At 45.3% G+C, this 21,798-nt stretch overlaps 1 protein-coding gene across 2 annotated transcripts in view; it reads left to right on the forward strand.

Annotated features, from left to right (window-relative positions):
- UTRN (utrophin) overlaps positions 1-21,798 on the forward strand; it is a 1,532,463-nt gene that overhangs the window by 1,410,190 nt on the left and 100,475 nt on the right. The window lies entirely within an intron of this gene.

Here is a 21,798-nt window from a genome sequence, read left to right on the forward strand (position 1 = left end):
TGGCTAGCCCCCTACTTTGTCTCACTATAGGTAGCATGAACTGGAACTTTTTATGGATCTTCTGAGTATTGCAATGGTATTTCTTTAAAGATATTGCATGGACAGACTGCAGTGGTACATTTTCAGAAGTTCATGAAATATGACTTTACTAATACCTGCTAATTCCGTTCCATCTGTTCATGGGTTTTATCAACTACCAATTGTTTGGGTAGAAAAATATTAAACCTAGTTACGACTGAACTGCACATTCATTTTCTGTATTGTAGCATCTGTTTTGTGGGTAAAGATCAGTGTTTCTGCAAGTAGGAACATGTTAGCATGCATCCTCTGTAGAGTGGAGCAGAACGACGCACTCCCCATGATTTGTGAACATTTTCGAGAGCTATCTGTCTTTTAGCAGCAAAGCTAGGCTTATTGTACTGTTTTCTTTTAACAACACATGGTTATGAGATTTTTTTTGGCTCATTGAAGCTTAAAATTGTGTTTTTCACAGGGATAATTTGCATAACCACAGCTGGCCTGGGCCTATGTTCTGAGGTGAAGCCACCCTTTAAATCACTTCAGAGGAGTTTTGTGATTTGTGGACGATCATAGAAAGTGTTTCTTCTGTAGTGCGATGCTTGGCTGGGCCTCAGCGTTACACACGGCCTGCAGCCTTTGATTGCCAGGAGACTGGCTAATGCTTGAATGTAAAACACGTTGCTCATTAGTTAGTGTTGAAATGCAATTAAAACTGGCTCTAGCATGCCCAAATAATTTTTAATGAATTAACCCTGGGGGCGTGAGTGACCTTCAGTTCTGGGGATGCTAGAACTCTGCATTTTAAGCGAGCGCGTGCCTAGGGCACGTGCCGCAGTCTCGTATGTCTCAGCAGGAGGATAAATAATGAGTAGACTCTGAGAGTGTTCAGTGTTCAATATTAAGGTATGCATTTCTGTAAACACTATGGCGCTCTTGATGTGCCCAAAGTTAACGCCATTGTGTACAATGGTGGTGGCATGTTTGATTGCTTGGGCTATACTAGTTAGAACACAAGCAAGAGGTTTGTCGCTGACATGTTCCTGTTCAAGTGAAGCAAAAAAACCTGTCTGGTGCATCAGGCATAAAGTGAATGCTTTACTTTCTTGTATGTGGCTGGGAAACAGTGTATTCGTGGAGATTGTAGTCACTTGGAACTCCACGAGATGGTGCCATGGAGGATTAAAGTAATCCACCATTCACGTCATAGGGACCTAAGGCTTGGGTGCCATTTGTGGCTCAATAAAACACAAAATTTGATTCTCGATGTTAATCCTTTATCTCTTATTAGATTAATTTCTATCCACCTGAAAGAATCATATGATGTCTACCATGGTACATCCCATTTTTTGTTTAACAAAAATGTATCTGAAACAATCCGAAATAAGCAGTTTAGTTATATTTGTGGACAAAAGCACAAATGAGCCTATTTTTGCACATTAACTCAACAGGAAGCAAGGTAACGTGTACAGCATTTGGTGCCTGTAACCCATTGTAAATGAATGATTCAAACTAACCATAACTAATTTAAAAGGATTGCAGCTGCAAATATCGAACTTCAAAGGCTGTGCTTTTGTAATACTCAATTTATAGGCCATAAATTAATTGATAAAATGAGACTCTCTTTTGAATGTTGTATTGGAAGTATGACACAATGTATTTTATAAGTTTAAAAAAAAGTAAGTGAATAAATTACCTCATATGTGATAGAGAATTGGACTTGATCTATATGTTTGTTGCATTGTTTCTTCTTTTGTTTCTTTCCTCCCTGAAAAAAACAACGTTTGTGTTGTTTTTAATTTAAAAGGTTATAACTAGTTGTAAGGCTGCAAAAGGAATGCTAGCCTCTCTTTCTTTTACACATTTTATTGACTGTCAATTTGAACAACATCAGCTATACTGTGTCGACGTTTCAGTCCTTGGGTTTAATTAAGTGATTTGGACCATCATCAGGATAAAAAACAGTTAAGCTACAAATGATAACACAGTTCCACTATTTGTTCCCTCTTACAGCCATTAATAAATTGTACTTATGAATTTCAGTACACACAGATCTTTACGTGAATAATTTTAACAATTTTAGTCACAGCCCAGCATACACCTTGGCCAAAAGCCAGCTTATTTTTTTCTCGGTAAGCAAACCTGCAAGGCAGAAGCACTTCTTTGAAGCAGAAACATGTTGTGTGATTATGTCATCTTGAATGAAGTTGTAAGGGGCTTCATACAGCGGATGTAACAATTTACATGGTTCTCATAACAGCACACTAGTCCTGTGATCAATGAATTCGCTCTGCTTCACAAGTGCAGACACAGCTGGAGTGCTGATGTTCATTACACTTCCAGATCCCAGGGAGAGGCAGCCAGCTGTGCCCATGTAACTGGCTTTGCCCTGCTTAAGTGGATTATGTGAACCCATGTAAGCTTTGAAATTCTCTAATGGTGAATGTAGGTGCACAAGAGGCCTCTTGGGGGCACAATGCTCCATGTGAATATTGAAGTGGTCAATAGGGATTTTTGTTTTCTGTACTAAACTCTGTTCTCCTAAACTAATATTCTCAGTTTTCATTGTATTGCCATCTGAAAGGTTGAAATGTACACAATTGGAGAGTTGAAACGCTCAACAGTTAAATATTGTGGCTTATGTCTCCCACCCCACACCGATAAGATCAGTTTCTCACACTCTGCATATACAGATGTATCTGGCCCCATGCAAATGAGGGAATCCCTTTCCCTCTGCGCCCGCTCCGTATTACTGGTTTGGGCGCGAAGGCAAAGAAGCTGTGAGAAGGCGCTGCCTGGTAGGAGCCCTCTGGAGGGGGGAAATGTGGGCCCTTGGACCCTCTCAGACATCCCCTTGCAGGCGGGTGCAGTCACTCATTGCAGCCACCTTTAAGGTGATCTCTAATCCCCTTTACAAGTGCAGGCGGGTTGTTGCCTGCACTGTTAAATACTGAGCGACTTCAAAGCAGCTGCTCTGTTTTTCACATGAATACTCTGCCCTAAGGGCAGTGCAAGTTCGCAGCTGCCCAATAGGCAGGACATTCATCCTAATTCGGCACATTTTACTTGATGGCGCCGGGCGCACCTTTTAAAAGGTACACCGGGCACAATCAAGGAAAATGCGCCGTATGTATAATATGGCTCCTGGACTCTCAACTCTCACACTGTTGCGGCACACAGAGGCTAGGCTACAAATTCCGGTGCTGGGTACAGAGTATGGAATGACATTGGATTGGTTTGGAGTTTGCAGCCCTATGCACTGAAGATAGTGTAACGTAAAGCACAAGGATGCATGTGGCATATAGATCTGCATGTTAATCAGCCATATTTCGAAACCCTTATCCACACACCCTGTGAATACCAAGCTGCATATTTGCGTGGGGTACTAGTGAGTGCAGTGGAACCCTGAGCCAAAAGTTTACTACTCAGAGATAGAAGACACTTTCAACAGCTTTCTGATGCTAAAACTACCGAATTGTGACTGGTTTGGTACATAGTACTGTGAGAGGTGTACACTTTTCTGCTGGTATTGCCAAGGTGGTGCAGACTGCACATTGCCCTCTGTTAGACCTGGCATCTTTTGTCTTTATTTCCCCTGTCTTTTTGCCTCTGATGTCCTGTTTTTGACTGGGTGCTGCATTACGTTTTTGCTTGTTTTAGGACTCTGGGCACTTAACCACTGCTTACCAGTGCTAAAGTGCAAGTACTCCCTTTGTAAATTATATTGGTGATTGGTTTATCCGTGATTGCCCTATTTGGTTTGCTAGTAAGTCCTAAGTAAAGTGCACCAGTTGTGTCCCAGGGCCTGTAAATCAAATGCTACTAGTGGGCCTGCAACACTGATTGTGCCACCCACCTGAGTAGCCCTGCAAACATGTATCGGACCTGCCACTGCAGTGTGTGTGTGTCCAGTATTGAACTGCCATTTTGACCTGGCAACTTCAACCACTGACCTGGCCCAAACCTTCCCTTTCATTACCCCAGGCAGGGTGCAGTGTATTTAAAAGGTAGGACATGTGCTAGTGTGTTTTACATGTCCTGATATTTAAATACTTGTATTTTAGTTTTTCACTATTGCAAGGCCTATCTCACTCTTAGGGTAACATGGAGTTTGCCTTGAAATATCTTTCAAGTGTAAATTTCCATTGAGATCTGATAGAGGTTAGGGGTTTAGGGTCTCTGAACTCACAATTTAAAATTACGTCTTTTGGTGAAGTTGGTTTTTAAATTGCATGTTTGAAAATGCCAGTTTTAGAAAGTGGGCATTTTCTTGCTTAACCATTCTCTGCCTTTGCCTGTCTGTAGAATCCACGTCTAGGTTAAGATGACTGTTGGCCTCTTGAGCATTCACTCTAGACAGTCACTCAAAGGGCACTGAGGTGTGCCTTGCATATCCTGATAGGCCGTCACCAGGGTGATGGGCCTTCCTGACCTAGAGTGGTGGGAAGAGTTGTCACTGACACCTGGATAGGGCTGTGCCTGTCCACACACAAAGCTGTCTCAACCCCCCTTTAGTGAGTCTGGTACCCAGTCAGAGAAAGGCAGGGTCTTGTGCACTACAAAGACTTTCCTTTATAGTTTGCCTACTTCGGAGGCAGAAAGGGGTATAAGTATTTGACGTCTGACACGCTAAAACCAGAACACTTCTGGACTAAAAGACATTCTTCCAGGAAGAAGAGCTGTATGCTGTAGGTGTAACTGACGCTCTGCCTGCTGCTTGTTGCTTCTGTCCTGGGAATGAAAGGTCTGGACTTTGCTTTCTGTATCCTGCTTCTTAGGGTCTCCATGAGCTTGTGTGTGCTTGCCTCCTGTTAAGAAGTCTCAGGGCCATCAAATACTTCACCTACTAGTGCCTGGGCTCTTCTGCTGAGAGCCCTGACTTGCCCAGTTGTGACAGATCCAGTCTTTGGGCCATTGGAAGTAGAATCTGGTGAACTGAAGGAGAAAATCCATGCATTGACTCCCAGCATCTGTTTTTATTGGGGCATTGCTACAAACTTTGACGCATTGTCGCTGCCAGCACCGGAGCTTGGTTCCCAAATGGTGCATCAACCACAGCTTTCACCGCAGGTCTCAGCTTTCCATCGCAGCGCGCCAGAAGAACTGCAGCAGTGTGAGTTTAGAGCACCCCATCACCAAAGCCTGTGACCCACTGCTCAAGCTCCGATGGAGCACCTGCTTTGCGACTGTGGAATCGATGCAGCACCAGCATCGCCGCTTTTGAATCAACGCAGGACGTTTGGATTTTAGACACACCATCCCTGGACGCTGATTTCTTCATCAACGTTGCTAAGTAGTGAGAAACTGAGCCCAGGCGTCCGGAGATCGACGCATCACTTCCCCTTTGAGTAAAGAAGAGATACATCACCTCCTCTGACAGTAAGTAACGGGCGCATCACCTCCCCTGGAAGTAAGGAACTGATGCATCGTTTTGCTCTTCCGGCACCTCACCTCCGCCTCGCATCGTCTTTGAGTTTTGATGTACTTTGTGCTAAAAGAAACGCATCCATTGATTTCTATGGGTTGAATTGATTTAACCTTTGAAAAGTGATATCTCTACTTGTGTGTTACATTTTTTTTTTTTTTTTATGTTTTATTCAGATAAATATTGGCTATTTTTCTAAACTGGTGTGAACTCCTTTTGTAGTGTTTTCACTGTGTTGCTGTGTGTGCATGTACAAATGCTTTGCACATTACCTCTGAGGTAAGCCGGACTACTCGTGCCAGCCTACCAAGGGGGTGAGCAGGGGTGTCATAGCTGTGTGACTCCCTTATCCTGTCTAGAGTGAGAGTCCCTACTTGGAGAGGGTGCAAAACACTGCTAAGTAGAGAAACCATTTCGAACGCCCTATTTGTAGCTGTTCAAATGCATGATATGTTAATGTTGCCGGTGTACCTATAAAACAAACGAGGAGAACCCCTCACACGATAGATACATCCATTATTTTGAGGAGGCACATAATATTCTGCACCCTCAATCCCACCTTATGTTGGGGATGTTTACTCAATGTTTTGTTTGTATAGAAATCCTCCCACTGTTGTACCACATTTTCTTGCATTCAAAACAATATTGGATGTGTACATTGAAACATACAAATGAAAGAACACTTTACACTCTGGACCACACAAAAAACGTGCGTTCTCTGTCCTCAATCCTCAACATTATATTGATACAGAAGTACTGGACAATATTTTGCATACATATAAATAACAAGTCTCATAAAGGTTAAATACTCGCAAATAAATACTGCACTTTTTTCTTTTGTATATATTGTACATTTTTAATCTTAGTGACCGAACTACACAAATGCATATAAATAGGATATCCCATATAGAGTGAAATTTCCTGTCATGTTTGTAGTGATTGCCATCTTTGCATAATTGGGACAAGAGTGGTATACAACCTTACCAGGCCAGCGTAAGACCCTGTAATGTTACTACCCCAGGATCACCAAGCAAAGACCATAAATTGATCATTGAGACTGTATATATTTTCATTAAAGTCGGTGGTGTATTTGATGGGTGGCCTGACCACAGGTGGACCCTCTGCTCTTTGGGACCTTTAGAGAAGCTCTGGGAAAGGGTTAATTGCTCCATGATCTTAGAGCAGCATACATTTTAGTCCTATCCAAACCGGTTACCGAGGACACAGGCTGTGAGGACGTCCAGTCAATCTCACTACTGAACTTGGGGGTGAAAATTTGGGCCAAGATGCTGTCCACCTGACTGACCAGAGCTATCGCCCAACTGGTCCACCTGGACTAGTCCTATTGCGCTACTCGGCACAATCTGAGACGAATATATAATGCTATTGAGTAGAGCAAGCAAGCCAAGGCCATAGGGCACTGCTGTCCATTGATTTTAGGATTACCTTTGACACTGTGGAATGAGAATACACATTTCCCCTCCTGCCCCACTTGGGGTTCGGTTTGAAATTCTTCTGCTATGTTCATCTTCTATACACCAACCTTAAGGCTAGGTTGCGGGTAGGTGGGGTGATGTCAGAGTGGTTTCCGATAGCTAGGGCCACCCATCAAGGCTGTCCCCCATGCTGTTCGTGTTAACAATAGAGCCCCTGGCGGCCTGGGTTTCAGTTGGTGGGTTGGTCCGAGGGTTTCAGTGGACATCAGAAGTGTGTGATTGAATCTCTCTTTACGCTGATGATGTGTGTTGCTCCTGGATAACCCGGAGGCATCGGGTCCTAGAGCTCTCCAAATCTTAAAGATATTTGGATTGTACTCCAGGCTTTAGGTGAATACTAAGAAGTCCTTGATCTATCCCATTACCCCCTGCCTGAGTGATAACATGTGAATGTTGGCCATACCAGTACTTCTGTTGGGTTTTAAGTATCTGGGGGTCTATGTTACTGATGAGCCCAGAGGTTTTTTAAAAGTAATCTTTTATCCCACTTGGACAGTCTTGCGCAGGATGTGAAATTTTGGTCTAGTCTCCTCCTATTCTTCATGGGACGCCCTCCATCTTTAAAATAGTAACCTCCCCTATCAATTTCACAGTCACCCTTTCCCTTTAGAGAAGACCTTCTTTACAAAGGTAAATGCGCAAATCATAACTGTGCTATGGGAGGGTGGGCCTTTCCGTAAAGCGTAAATTAATTGGTGGTTTGGAGATTTTTTTTTTTTTTAATTTCTTTTTATTATGAATAAAACATAAACAAACAAGGCAATAAAAGCAGTACAGCTGGATATGTGCTCTGGGAGGAGGGAACGTACGCTACAGTTAATACAGATCATCAGTGCAAGGGGGGAGGAGCAGGGGGAAATCAGAGTTATATTACATTGCAGCCTAAACAACATTAGGAATGTCGGGTCGGGGGAAAGAGGAACATCTGGAATATCAGAGAGGGGTGGTGTACATATATCCCCCCGGTAGGAATTCCATTGGCCCCAGAGTTTGCCCCACTTCTTTGGTCTGCCGCGTGCCTCGTACACCATCTTCTCTCTAAACATACACCAGTCCATGTTCTCCTTCCATGTCAGGACCGTAGGCGGTCTCTGGGAACCCCACAACTGCCCAATGTCTCTCTTGGCCACCATATTCCCAAGGGTCGCCCACTGAGTCTGCGCCACATCATAATCAGTCGGTTCCCAAACATTCAACAGACAACGCCTGGCTTCAGGCAACAGCGCAACACCCGTGACCTCCTCCATCACAGCATGCACTCGATTCCAAAATACTACCACTTCCGGGCATTCCCAAATTATATGGAGGAAAGCACTAACTGAACCGCAGCCACGCTTACACAACCAATCCACAGAATAACCCATACGAATCAGGCGGGGGCCGGTCACATAAACCCGATGCAGGATCTTAAGTTGTACGAGTCGGAGACGGGTTGGAATCGCGACCTCCGTAGGTGAGGAAATCGCCGATTGGCAGTCCTCGTCATCTAACTCTAGACCGTCACTGGTCCAGACCTCTCTGAGTCGCGCCAACAGGTCAACCCGATCATTAATCAATTTCTTATATATCAGAGAAATAGTGCTGTCGGGAACATATCCGTCAAGCACCCGATCTTGGAGCGGGGACGATTCCGGGATAACAGTACCTTCAGGGAAAACCAAACTCAAGGCGTGGCGAATCTGCACATAACGGAAGAATTCCTTGTCACTCAGCTCATATTCTACCTTCAACTCCTCAAAAGTCTTAATCCTACCCTTGGCCCAGAGATCACTTTCCCTAGATATACCGATCAGATCCCACTTCTCAAAACCTTTTGTCGTCCATAGGCTGCCCAGTCTTTCAGAGTCATAGAGCAGAGTCGCCCGTGTCAGTCGATCCTTCCATCCCATTGCCGCAGTCGCACAATGCCACACCCGCACCGCTATCTTAGTGGGTCCCGAAAGTTTCCCTCCATCCGATTTGGAATACAACGCCCTTTTATAGTCTCCACCCGGTAGCAGCCACCTATCCATCTTAAACGCAGGATTTAACGCAGGACCGTACATTCCATGGTTGATCGCTCCCAGCTGAGAGGCCCAATAGTATCGCCTAATATCCGGAAGTGCGATACCGCCATCATACCAGGGAAGCGTCAGTTTGGCGAGGGCAATCCGCGAACGCCCATCCCATATCAACCGCCTCTGCAAACTCTCCACCTCCCGGAAATAGCTCGCCGGGATAACATCAAACGTGTTCTGTAACGCGTTTAAAAACCGCGGCAAGGACATCATTTTAAAAAGAGCTGCGCGCCCGAGGGGGGACAATGGCAGTCTGCGCCAGGCCACAACGCCAAATTTTAACCGTTGGAGCGGAGGAAGCAGATTACGATCGTAACGGACCTCGGGGTCTAACGTAATAAACACCCCCAAATATTTGAATCCCACCTGCGTCACCTGTATGGGGCAACCGCGCGGCAAAGAGGGAGTGTCGCCCGAAAGGACGTAGACACAAGACTTAGCCCAATTATTCACGAGGCCTGAGTTCCTTCCGAACGAATTCAACACGTCAAACAATACAATCAACGACTTTCGAGGCGACGTGAGATACAACAGGATGTCGTCTGCATAGAGTGATATTCGATCCTCAAATTCAGGGGTCCACTGAATACCCCTCATCGATGGCTCCCACCGCAGCCATGCAGCCAGGGGTTCCAAGGCGAAGGCAAAAAGAAGCAGGGACAACGGACACCCCTGCCGCCTGTCCCTCCCGAGAACAAAGGACAGAGAAACCCGACCATTCACCACAATCTGAGCCAGGGGTTCCACATACAAAAGTTTCACCCATCCAATGAAACCAGGACCAAAACCAAACTTTGCAAGGGCGGCCCAGAGATACGGCCATTCCACTGTATCAAAGGCCATCGTAGCGTCCAAGGAAGCCAAGATGGCCGGTTCACGCAGTGACGCTGCTCTCGCGAGAACGCCATGCAAGCACCGCAAGTTCAATGCTGTATTACGATGTGGAATGAAACCAGATTGATCCGGATGGATCAGGTCACTGATAACTGTTATCAAGCGGTTTGCCAGCAATTTTGCAAGGATCTTGGGCTCCGCATTTAGAAGCGAAATAGGCCTATAAGATGCACTGCGATCCCGCGGCTTCCCTTCCTTGTGAATCACCACAATGGTCGCAATTCGCTGAACACGGGGGGAGGGTGACGATATCTTGCGATTCCAGGAACATTTCACGAAGATTTGGCGCCATTTTGTCAGGACGCAGCTTGTAAAGCTCGATGGGGAGACCATTAGGGCCCATAGCTTTTCCCGAACGGACAGAACGAATAGCGAGTGCCACCTCGTCAACCGAAAGTGCTGCGTCCATCAGGTCCCTATCTGAATCCGTCAAGCAAGGCAATGCAATATCTCGTAACAGCAGATGTGAATCCTCCTCTAGTCTTTCAGAGACTGGGGAATACACATTTCGAAAATGTTCGGCAAAACATTCAACAATCTCAACAGGGTCAGTCACTCGCACTCCATCAGCTCTTTCAATCACAGGAACCACACGACTCGCCCTCTCCTTTCTGTCTAACCAAGCAATCAGTTTCCCAGCCTTGTCTCCCACATCATATAGCCGTCCCTGCTGCTCTCTACTCATGACTCTAGCAGCGTCCGTCACCAATGCCCTATAATCAAGTTGTTTGAGATTGAGGACATGGACCCTTTCATGGGTAATACCCAATTCCAAATCCCTTTCCAACTCAGCTATTTCAGTCTCGAGGCGGACCACTGCCTCATTTTTGCTTTTCTTGGCACCAGCGATTAACGATAGCGCCTGCCCACGGATGACCGTCTTGAAAGCCTCCCACAGTGAAACAGAAGAGGACACAGATCCCTCATTCTCAGCAAAATACAGATCCAGAGACTTGACCAATTCTGCCCGGGTTTTGAGATTGCGGAGATACCAAGGATTAATCGGGGCCACTCGACCCTCAGCCCCCATCCTCGTGTCTATCGAAAGCCACAGTGGGGAGTGATCTGAAATACCCCGAGCCAGGTGTCTTCCCTAACTGAGGAGGCCTGTGCTGCTGGCATCCAGACATAGTCAAGTCTAGAGAGACTACCATGAGCACCAGATTGGAAGGTGTATTGCGCCTGTCCCGGATGCAGTAGCCTCCAGCAATCTACCAGTCCCAGCGTCTCCAGAAACTCACTCAGCCAAGACTGTGATCCCGTAAGGTCCCTGGGGGGGTAGCGGTCCTCCCTGCCAGAGACGACAGAATTGAAATCTCCACCCATCACCAGAACGCCATCTGGAAGTCCCAGAACTACTCTCCCCAAATCAGCAAAATTCGTAGTTTGCAGACCAGGAGGGACGTATACAGAAAGCAGTGAAACAGTCTTCCCCTCCCACCTACCAGTGAGAGCAGCATAGCGCCCCCTGTCATCGAGGATTATGTCATCTACTTCCAGGGGGAGACAGTTCTTAACTAGAATACCCACCCCTCTAGAACCAGTAGTGAATCTGGAGTGTGCAGCAAGACGATATCCTCGCCGATTCATAGCATGGCATGTGTTTCCGATCAGATGTGTCGCTTGCAGTAACACTACATCAGGGGAGCGGCGTCTCAGTAATTGCAACACTACCCCACGTTTTATCCTATCCCGCAACCCGTTAACATTCCAACACAGTATCTTCAACCCCCTACCCCCCATCCCAGAAGAGAATGCAGAACCCACCCCACAGCGAACACAAAACCCCGATCCATAAGTAAAACAATACGTTGCCTTGAGAAAAAATAAAACATACCCAGCCCCCCAATAAACACGCGATGCAACCCCCCCCACCCTGCACCCCTGCGTTAGACTCAAAAGCCGCCCCAACTTGCAGTGTGCCTGTCGCCCTAACATTAACTAGTCTACAAAAAGAAACCCGGAGGAGGAAAGAGTCCCAGTCCCCCCGCCACCCTTGGGTCTCCCACCATAAGTAACGTAAATGTATAAGTCATCGAATCACAGCTGCAAATTATGTACAATGTCCGGAAACTAGGAACCACTGCTCATTCTTGCTTCAACGGGCCACCTTCAGCTCCTCCAGAATGTTCCGAACGATCACGCTGCGTAGGCAATGTGTCAAGCCAGTCACTCACTCTCTCAGGGTGGTCAAAGAAAAACGCCCGATCCTCGTATTCAACACGTAGCCGAGTTGGGAAGAGCATCGCGTATTTCATACCCATGTCCCTCAGTCGTCGCTTCACCCCCTGAAATTCCTTCCTTTGCTTCTGAACGAACTGGGTGAAGTCTGGGTAGAAGCTCACAGTAGTGTTTTCGAACTTCGTGGGGCCGCCCACCCGCGATGCCTGCAGGATAGCGTCTCTATCCCTGAAGTTGAAAATTCTGGCGATAATAGGCCGCGGAGGGGCACCCTGCTTCGGCTTCCCACCCGGCACTCGATGTGCACGTTCCACCGCAAAGAAGTTGCTCAGGCCTTTGGGGGCGAAATGATTGAGGATGAGGTCCTCCACAATAAGGTCTGCAGTTGGTTCTTCCGATTTTTCAGGGACCCCAATAATACGTATATTATTGTGTCTGGCCCGACTTTCAAAATCCACCAGCCGACGAGCAAAGAGATCATTGGAGGATCGTAGATTGCGAACCTCCGTCTGTAAATCGGACGCATCCGTCGTAAGGCTGGAGGTCTTCAAATCTAGGGATTTGACCTTTTCGTTAGTCTTTGATAAGTCCACCCTGATCAAATTGACATCGATTGCCACAGTGTCAAGCTTAAGGGCCAGAGCCTCGTATTGCTGGCCAATGGAGGTCTTCATACTGGCAATGGCGCCCATGACGTCTTGTAGAGTCAAATCATCCAACTCGGCTGAACCGACACCTGCCTCCACCAGAGTCCTACTCGCACCACCGGGGGACCCTTTAGGATGGGTATAGCGATCCATAACATTCGATTGAATAGTACCCCCCGGTGAATGGTCTTGGTCTTTCGCCTCTCGCCATCGGGTTTGCCCGCCATAGTGGGTGTTGCACCCCAGAGGGCCCTTTGAGACCTGGTAAAAATGGCTCCACATGATCCACCCGACGAGATTTCCAAAAGCGAATTTCAGCAGGATATCACCACGACCATAAACACTCTGCCGTTGGCATACAATAAAGTTGCGGGGCCCGGCTGCACCCCGGGGCTAGAGCGGTCCTGAGATAGGAGGAGGCTGAGGGACCAAAAACGAAACCGAAAGTCAACTCCAAGGTGGTGAACAGAGCCCCGCAGGCCGTTGTTGTTCAACTACTGCCTGGGCACCATAATGACTCGAGTCCGGGGTAGCTCCATGGAGCAGGCCACAAAAGTTCAGATTATCGTAGTTGCGGTTCCCGGAGTCCAAATCGATTTCTGAAAGCAGCTATTATATCAGCTGGGTTGCGTCTTCAATAACCCGTCTTCGTAATCAGGATAAAGTTCAGGATAGATGCGGGAGGTGGCAAGGGTCCCAGGAGCCCTGTGCTCACGCGGCCATCTCGGATGCGCGCGAAGCTCCTCCGGTTTGGAGATTTTGATGATTCAGCGTAAGCAGCAGAGAGGTTGGTGAAGGTCGTCAAAATGTTCTGCATTTGCTCCACAGAGGGGTCGCACCAAGGACTCTTCCTCCAGCCATGCATGTGGTACTGAGGATCTGGACCACAGCCATGAAATCAATAGCATGAGCGGGTAGGTTGATACTGGAGACGCCTGCAAGTTATGGCTCACCACGGTTTTTCTACTTGGGATTCCATAGGTTTCTCCACATTAGGGGACGTACTGCACTATGGAACTATGAAGTCTTCTCAATACTTGCAGCACAAATATGAGATGCATCAAACACGTTTCCTTCATTACCTTCAAAGTTGCCATGCACTGTAGAAATCCTTGAGGTGGAGGAGACCATTCCCAAGTTCTCCCCCATGGAAGCCAAAACTCCTTCTTACTAATATAAATTATCACAAGCTGTACGAGATTTATAAAGAGCTTTTGCGTAATAAGCCGGTTCCAATGCTGGATGTGTTGAGGGCATAGGAAGAGGAACTGGGCCTATTGTAGGATGAAGAGAGGAGGGAAGCAGCAGAGGCGATTATAGCATCCAAATTTAGGCTGGCACAACTCAAGTTGATCTACCATGTCTACCTCACCAGAGAGAGGTTGTATCAGATGAGCCTGATACCACTGGGAAAATGTTTGATGTATGCCAACCCACAAGACAATCTGTTCCACATTTTTTGTGCTGCCCAGTACTCTGGGCTGGAAGATTCCCTGAGACCCCAAACTCAGCCTTCAGCATGTCATGGACGATTAGTTTGGCAATCACTATCAAAGGGCACTGCTCTGGCTGTGTTTGATTGTGGCCAAACAAGACATTGCTTGGGCTGGTAGGATGTTCAGGCCTCTTTCATATAGACGTGGGATAAAGGCATGGACTTCTGTATGGGATTAGAATGACCTATTTATTTAGTGAATGGGTGTCCCCAGAAACAGACCAAAAATTGGAAGGATTGGGCTCGGTTCAGTGGCATTCAGCTAGATCTTCCCATGGGATGACCATGGTCCAGTTTGGGTGATGCGTGCCGACAGACCCCTGACACGCACATTCATGCACGGGTTGAGAGGATCATTTCTTGCGCCCTGCGGTGATTATGTCTTTACTGTGTGTTGCGACCCACCACTCGCACTGTTTGTAATAACCAATTAGGGGCCAGATGAACAACAGTTTTTAGTGGCCCCCAAACGGGAATTCGGACAGTTTGTGACCACTAAAAAGGGTTGTAGCATGTACGGAATCTATTTTGTGCGTCTCTAAGCGACTTGGAAAATAGATTTCGCGAGTCGCTATTAGGAAGGGGCGTACTAAGGGCATCCTTTCCTAATAGCGGTTCACAAAACAATCTCATTTACCACCGATTTCAAATTGGTGGTAAACCTGTCACAAACGGGAAGGGGTCCCTAAGGGACTCCTTCCCCTTTGGATTGGCAGCAAAAATGTTTTTTAAGAGCAGGCAATGTTCCCACAGACTACCGCCTGCTCTTAAAAAATAAAACTGAAGTGTTTAATTTTTATTTTTATATGGATTCCATTTTACTTTAGGAAAACGGGCTGCATTTAAAAAAATGTTTTGCTTTATTTAAAAAGAAAACACAGACATGGGGTCTGCTCCCACCAACCCTGTGTTGCCCATTCCCAATGAGTCGCAAAATGTGTCCTGTCTCATGAAAATTGATGAGGCATGTCATTGGCGATCCTATTGGGAATCGCCAAATGTGCCAGAGACACATTAGTACATTTCTTTTTGCGACTCCACATTGCCAGTCGCTAAAATTCTCAATTTGCAAATCACAAAATGAAATAGTCGTACACCTGGCCCAAAATGTTTTGCAAAAATAATAAAAAAATTGGTGGTGTGTTTTCCGTGAGCATTGATTAGTTTGCAAGATTGCACATGGTTCTTTCATTTATAATAGCTGTAATGTTTTATGAAAAAGAAACAGCCTGGAATTTGAGATTTCTTTCTGTTAGCAATGAAAATTAAACACCTCATATAAAATACTATTTAAATTGATTATATCTGATAGAGACTTCTAACCACAGATTCTTCACCTTAGAACATTCCCTTGGCATCCGACTGGATCTGGGGAATCTTGAGCAGTGCCTCTGCATGCTGGCCTCTGCTACTCGTGCCATCCTACCAAGGGGGTGAGCAGGGGTGTCTTAGCTGTGTGACTCCCTTATCCTGTCTAGAGTGAGAGTCCCTACTTGGACAGGGTGCAAAACACTGCCAAGTAGAGAAACCATTTCGAACGCCCTATTTGTAGCTGTTCAAATGCATGATATGTTAATGTTGCCGGTGTACCTATAAAACAAACGAGGAGAACCCCTCACACGATAGATACATCCATTATTTTGAGGAGGCACATAATATTCTGCACCGTCAATCCCACCTTATGTTGGGGATGTTTACTCAATTTTTTGTTCGTATAGAAATCCTCCCACTGTTGTACCACATTTTCTTGCATTCAAAAAAATATTGGTGGCGTCATTCAGCGCTGAGTTGACACCATCCGCCTCAAAAGTGACGTTGCAGTGCTTCATAAAGGCCCACCATAGCGCAATAACATCAGTTCCTTTCTTTCTGAGCCAACAGCGCTGATCCCTAGCGCTACCTCAACCACTTTTTGGTCAACTTTTTTGAGCTTGCTCCCATTGTGCTAGGGACATGCGCCCTGGTAAACACTCCGGTTTCAATCCTTGTGGGGGTTATCACCATCAGATGTCTGTGTCGCATCCCTACTTGATCTGTCTGTGGAGCCTGGGGTTTGGTCTGGACCCCAAGGTCTGCGTAGAATAAGATGCTGCTAGCGTCATGCTGCATCCTTACGACATGCCTGCTTACTTGCTGTCTGCCCCTACTGCTATTATCGGCTCTCTTTATTTTTTTTAGCGCTACGACACCCTCGGGTATATGTGCGCTTTATAAAATACTTTTTTTTTATATAAAAAGAGAGCGTGTGGTTGTTATTCCTGCTACTTTCTGGTACCAAAGAAGGATGGAGGCCTCCGTCCCATTTGAGACCTGCGCCCTCTCAATTATTTTCTCCTGAAAGAGAAGTTCAAAATGCTCCTGTTGGCCCAGGTTTTGTTTGTCCCGGAATACCTGAGAATGGCTAGTAGCACCAGACTTTCTGGATGCTTACTTTCATATACACGTCCTGCCTGCCCATATATGTTACCTGCAGTTCACAGTGGGCCACAAGCACTATCAGTTCGGCATGCTCCATTGGCGTTATCAGCACCCCTTGGATGTCATCAATGTGATGGAGGTGGTACTAGCACATCTTTGGAGGTCACAAGTTCTAGCCTTCCCATAGCTCGACAAATGGCTTTTGAAGACCGGCTCGCCACAGGTGGTCGTCTCCCACCTCCAGACTGTGGTGGACCTCCTGCATTAGCTGAGGTTTCCCATCAATGTGCGAGAGTCACACCTGACTTCGTCTCAGACGCTCCCTTTAATTGGAGCCATTCTGGACACAGTTAAGTTTCGGGCTTATTTTCCATGGCGATAAGTCACAGGTATTCAAGCTATGATACCGATGTTTCAGCCTATATCCTTCGATATACTGCTGGTAAAATATGTCCGTTGGCATATGCGAGCTCTGCAGTGGGAACTAAGTGCCAATAGGCGCAGCATCAGAAAAATCTCTCCAAACTGATCCAGATATTGGAGGGTACTGCTAAAGACATGATGTGGTTGCTAAGGAGCCATGATTAGGCAGGTGGCAGACCCCTCTCCCTTACCCACCCAAATCTCACAGTGGTGACAGATGCATCACTTCTGAGGAGGGGCAGCCATTTGGTTGAGGTGAAGATCAGAGTCCCTGCTCCACATCAACTTTTTGGAGCCGAGAGTGATCCGTCCGACACTGAAAACCTTCCTACTGTCCATCAAAGAGAGGCTGGTTCAGGAGTTTATGGGCACGACAGCTTGTGGAACAGGCTAGAGGCCAGGACATTTTTCTGGTTGTTCAGCATCTGGCGTTCTCTTTGAACGCCAATGCAGCTGAGCTCAGCTGGAGGTGGCTGGTGGACCACAAATAGCGTCTGCATCCTGAAGTGGCACACTCTTTTTCGAGAGTGGGGTGACCCTTGGGTCGATCTCTTCCCCACCTGTGAGAATGCACAATGTCATCGGTTCTGCTCGTTGGAGTTTCCAAGGTGGCTCTTGCTTTGAGATACATTTCTTCTTGAGTAGAGTTCAGGACTTTCCCCTGATACCACTACTACCCTGAGTTCTCAAGAAGATTCCGACTGACTGGGCCCAACTCATCTTAATAGCCCCTGATTCGGCTGAGAGGATTTTGTATCCAGATCTCCTGGGCTTGACTGTTACTCCTCCGATCGGTCTGTTCCTTCGGGAGGACCTTCTGTCACAACAAAGGTGCAGGGTGCTACACCTGAACCTGCACAATCTTCAACTTCATGCGTGGAGATTGATCATAAACAGTTGAGAGTGTTCAACCTTCCTCCCACAGTCTGTGATATTTTTTGGCTTCCTTCTGCTAAATCCATCTCTGCCTGCCGTTGGGAAAAGGTTGTGGCATGGTGTTCCACACAGCAGGTGGATCCCTTTCTACGTCTCTGTCAGAGGTTTTATTTGTTCTTTTCCTTGCCTATCAAGGCCTGCTTTGGGCACAGTCAAAGCTATTTATCAGCCATCTCGGCCTTCCTGCGGCTGCCGGATCAACAATTCCTATTTAAGTCACTGGTTGCGACTTGTTTCCTTGGATGTTTACAGCATCTTTTCATCCTGCCCCATTTGTCATGCGTCAATGGGACCTTAACCTTGTCTTACCATTTCTAATGTGTAATCCTTTTGAGACACTTCATTGTTATCCTTTGCAGTGCCTTACAATGGAGTGTCCCCTTAGAAAATCCTGGAACGTAGAGTGCTGCTAGTGTGAGAGAAAAAAGGTAACCAGTCGTGATGGACTCCTCATTGAAGCTAGGGGAGGTGAAGAAATACTGTTCATGGTTTGCTGTCCTTGAGGACCACCTGCTTTCAGGTTGTGATTGCAGCAGATGTTGCTTCTTTAGCTGGGAGGAGATTTAATCTTGTGCCCAAGTTGGAGACAGTGGGCTATGGAGTTGCAGGCCAGATCTTCCACTTCACATTATTGGGTGATAGAAAGAAACTCACCGAAGCTCTCCTGGAATGCTCTCATTTGCCGAACGTGGGTGTGCCCAAAACACCCTCATTTGCCAAACGTGGGTGTGCCTGAAACTCACTTGGCTAACTAATCTAAAAATCGTCTTTTACACTTAATTTATCCTTTATGGTGATTCCCATCTCTGATAATGGAGTGATTGGACATAACACATCCCATGTTACTGCTACATCATTAAGTACTGTGGCTTCACCTAAATAAAACCTGCATTTGAGGGAGTTGGGGAAGGGTGTTCTCATTACCGCCATAGTTTAGTCAATGCCACCTTGCGACACAGCTTGTGTAATACCTGCTTCTCCATTCACCGCAGCCTCATGCTTTCTTAGTGTGACCAGGCTGAAGTGTGTGCTTTGTGCATGAAAAGTTTACAAGACACTGAATATAAGAAGGTTGTCCATCCCCTTCTCCCAACAGGGCCTCTGTCTTCTTTCTCATCCTTTGATATTAATTGTCGGTAACAAACTATGACTAGATAAAGCTGCCACAGTGTCTATAGAGGTTGCTTTATCGGCTTTCGCCGACCCACCAAATAATAAGCCACATTCTTTTCGATGGATCTTCTTTCTACACCTAAAGAGGAATTAAGATTTGGCCAGTGCGAAGAGCCTAACTGATTGACATTATTCAACAACATAACTCGAGTTCTAGGCTTTGCATTTTCGTTCAATTTTTTTTTTAATATTCATTTTATTCCAGGACTAAAGTCATATTAGCTGGGTATCTTATTGTTGGGTTTGTGGGATTAGGCTGTATTGGTGACTCATAGCCCTGGAGGAGAGAAGACTAGTCCAATTGCCTCAATAGAGGGCGTCCGACAAGGCTGTATTTTGGCCCCTTTTTTATTTCTCCTATATACAAATGGGGTGGAGAAATTCTTATTAGACCAGCAGTTGGATTATCCCAGTATAGGAGGTCAGCTGGTCCCTTTATTGTCATATGCTGATGATATGGTTTTGATAGCCTTAACGGCCAATAGCCTTCAAAAAGCATTGATTGCTTTTACTGATTTTACGACGGCATTGGACCTAAAAGTACATTTGAGTAAATCTTTTATCATGATAGGTGGTCCCAAACAGACTAAAACGAGAGAATTTGTGGTAAACGAAAAGACCATTGATAAGGTACCCAATTCTACATACCTGTGGAATGTATTTAATAATAAATTGAATTGGGACCATTTGATTGTAGCTAGGGTTCAACATACAAGTAGAATTATAGAGGGGCTGTTCCGCTTTGTGTGCAAACTGGGACATAAGTCGGTGTCCGAAATGTTAACTCTATATAGATCAAAGTGCCTCTCAGTGGCAACTTACGGGGCAGGAGTATAAGGTAAAAAAAAAGCAGCCAGACAAATCTTTGAAAATATTTTATTTTTTGTAAAGATTATTGATGGTTCCCAATTAGTTCTCCCACAACATTTTGTCAGGCTGAGGTGGGTTCGGATTATGTCAGAGATAGAATTATTATTGCCCCGTTGATCCTATGGGGAAAGGTGTGGATCTCAGGGGAGTTATCATTCTCCAGAGCGATTATTAGAGATTGTATGAATTTGGATAAAGCCCTGCCTTTGTTATGTGAAGAACACCTTTTATAGGATCGGATTGGGACACTACTATGATCATCCTGACTGTATACAATCTAATATGAAAGTAATCATAAAAAATGCATATTATAATGAAATAAATACGACCAATTGGGATAATAAAACATTTACTTATGTGCCGCTATCTCATCAACAATTTTACTTGTCTTTTACTATTCATACACAATCACGTTTCCTTTTAACTAGGTTTCGTCTTTGCACATTGCACTTTCTTGTGGCTTTTCCCAAACAGGCAAGTTGGTGTGAGAGACTGACTTCCTGTCCTTGCAATGATGTAGCCCAAAAAAGCACAATGCACTTTAAGCTGTTTTGCACACTTTATAAGGATATTCGGGCATGCTTTCTTAAGCCCATTTTAAAGGAAATTCGCCCCTGTTCGTATCAAGAGGGTTTTAATTATTTACGATCTTTGTCTACTTCTGCAATTTGCAGTGCTGTGCTTAACTTCATCGGGACTGTGTTGTTAATTAGGAAATGGTATGAATTGTGACAGGAAAATCATATTGATTAAATCTTGTATATTATGAAATTAGTTTTTTAATTGCAAACTATTGTATGTATTCACCCCAATTGCTGTATAGAAGGTTTTAAGTTTTATCGAATTGTTTATGTGTGTATGGAACACTTTTATGATTCATGCGAATCAAATACAGTTATTTGAACTGACTCATACTGGTACATTGGAGGCCAACTGAGTGGCGCTTTTATGCCTTAGGTTTATGGAGTCTTTGCAGCGTTTTTTGTGGATGAATCAGTAAGCAACAGGCAATCACAATTTGTTACTGAAAGACAAAAGTTCTTAATCAGAGCTGCCTTCTTGCATTATCAGATATCACTGATGAATTTAAAAACTTGTGAATTATCTTCACAAGAATTTTGTAAACATGCAAGAATTTAGCAGCTGCCAATAAAACCTCTTCATTCTCTTTTGTCGAGTTTACCTCAGAATGTTTAAAATATAGTATGTTAAATAAATGTTGCCATATATTTTGGTATATGAAACTACAAACCTGTGAAGTGGTTAGACATGTAAAGCCGAATGCTGACTAGAGTACTCCGTCCCTCTGACAGAAGGCATGAGTTTGCCTTGTTTGCCAAATGAAAGGTTGATTGTGAAATTATAACTTTGTGCAATTTCCCTCCACTTCATCCATTATTGCGGTACAAATTATGAAGCAAGACTGCTACAGACTGGTAAAGGGCAGAGGCAGTGGGCGTCTGAGAAAGCACACTTTGATGTTTATGTATAAGATGTAGCATACACCTGCTGCTGGTACTTGGGTAGAGAACCCTGCTGTTTGATGTATACCTAGCTCACAAGTGAGTGCATGTTTCTACAGATGAACTCCACATTTAATTTAATTCCTTTATTTGTAGTGATTCCGTAAAAAGCCTCCATTTTAGCAATCCCTTTACATTTCATATAACAATAATAAAATGTCAAAAACATCTTAATTTAATTACATAGAAATATCAGCATTTTTTCTCACCTGCCTTTGAACTCTGAAAGCTGGCAGTAACCA

The sequence above is a fragment of the Lissotriton helveticus genome, chromosome 6 (assembly GCF_964261635.1).
Source record: "Lissotriton helveticus chromosome 6, aLisHel1.1, whole genome shotgun sequence".
Classification (NCBI taxonomy): Eukaryota; Metazoa; Chordata; class Amphibia; order Caudata; family Salamandridae; genus Lissotriton; species Lissotriton helveticus.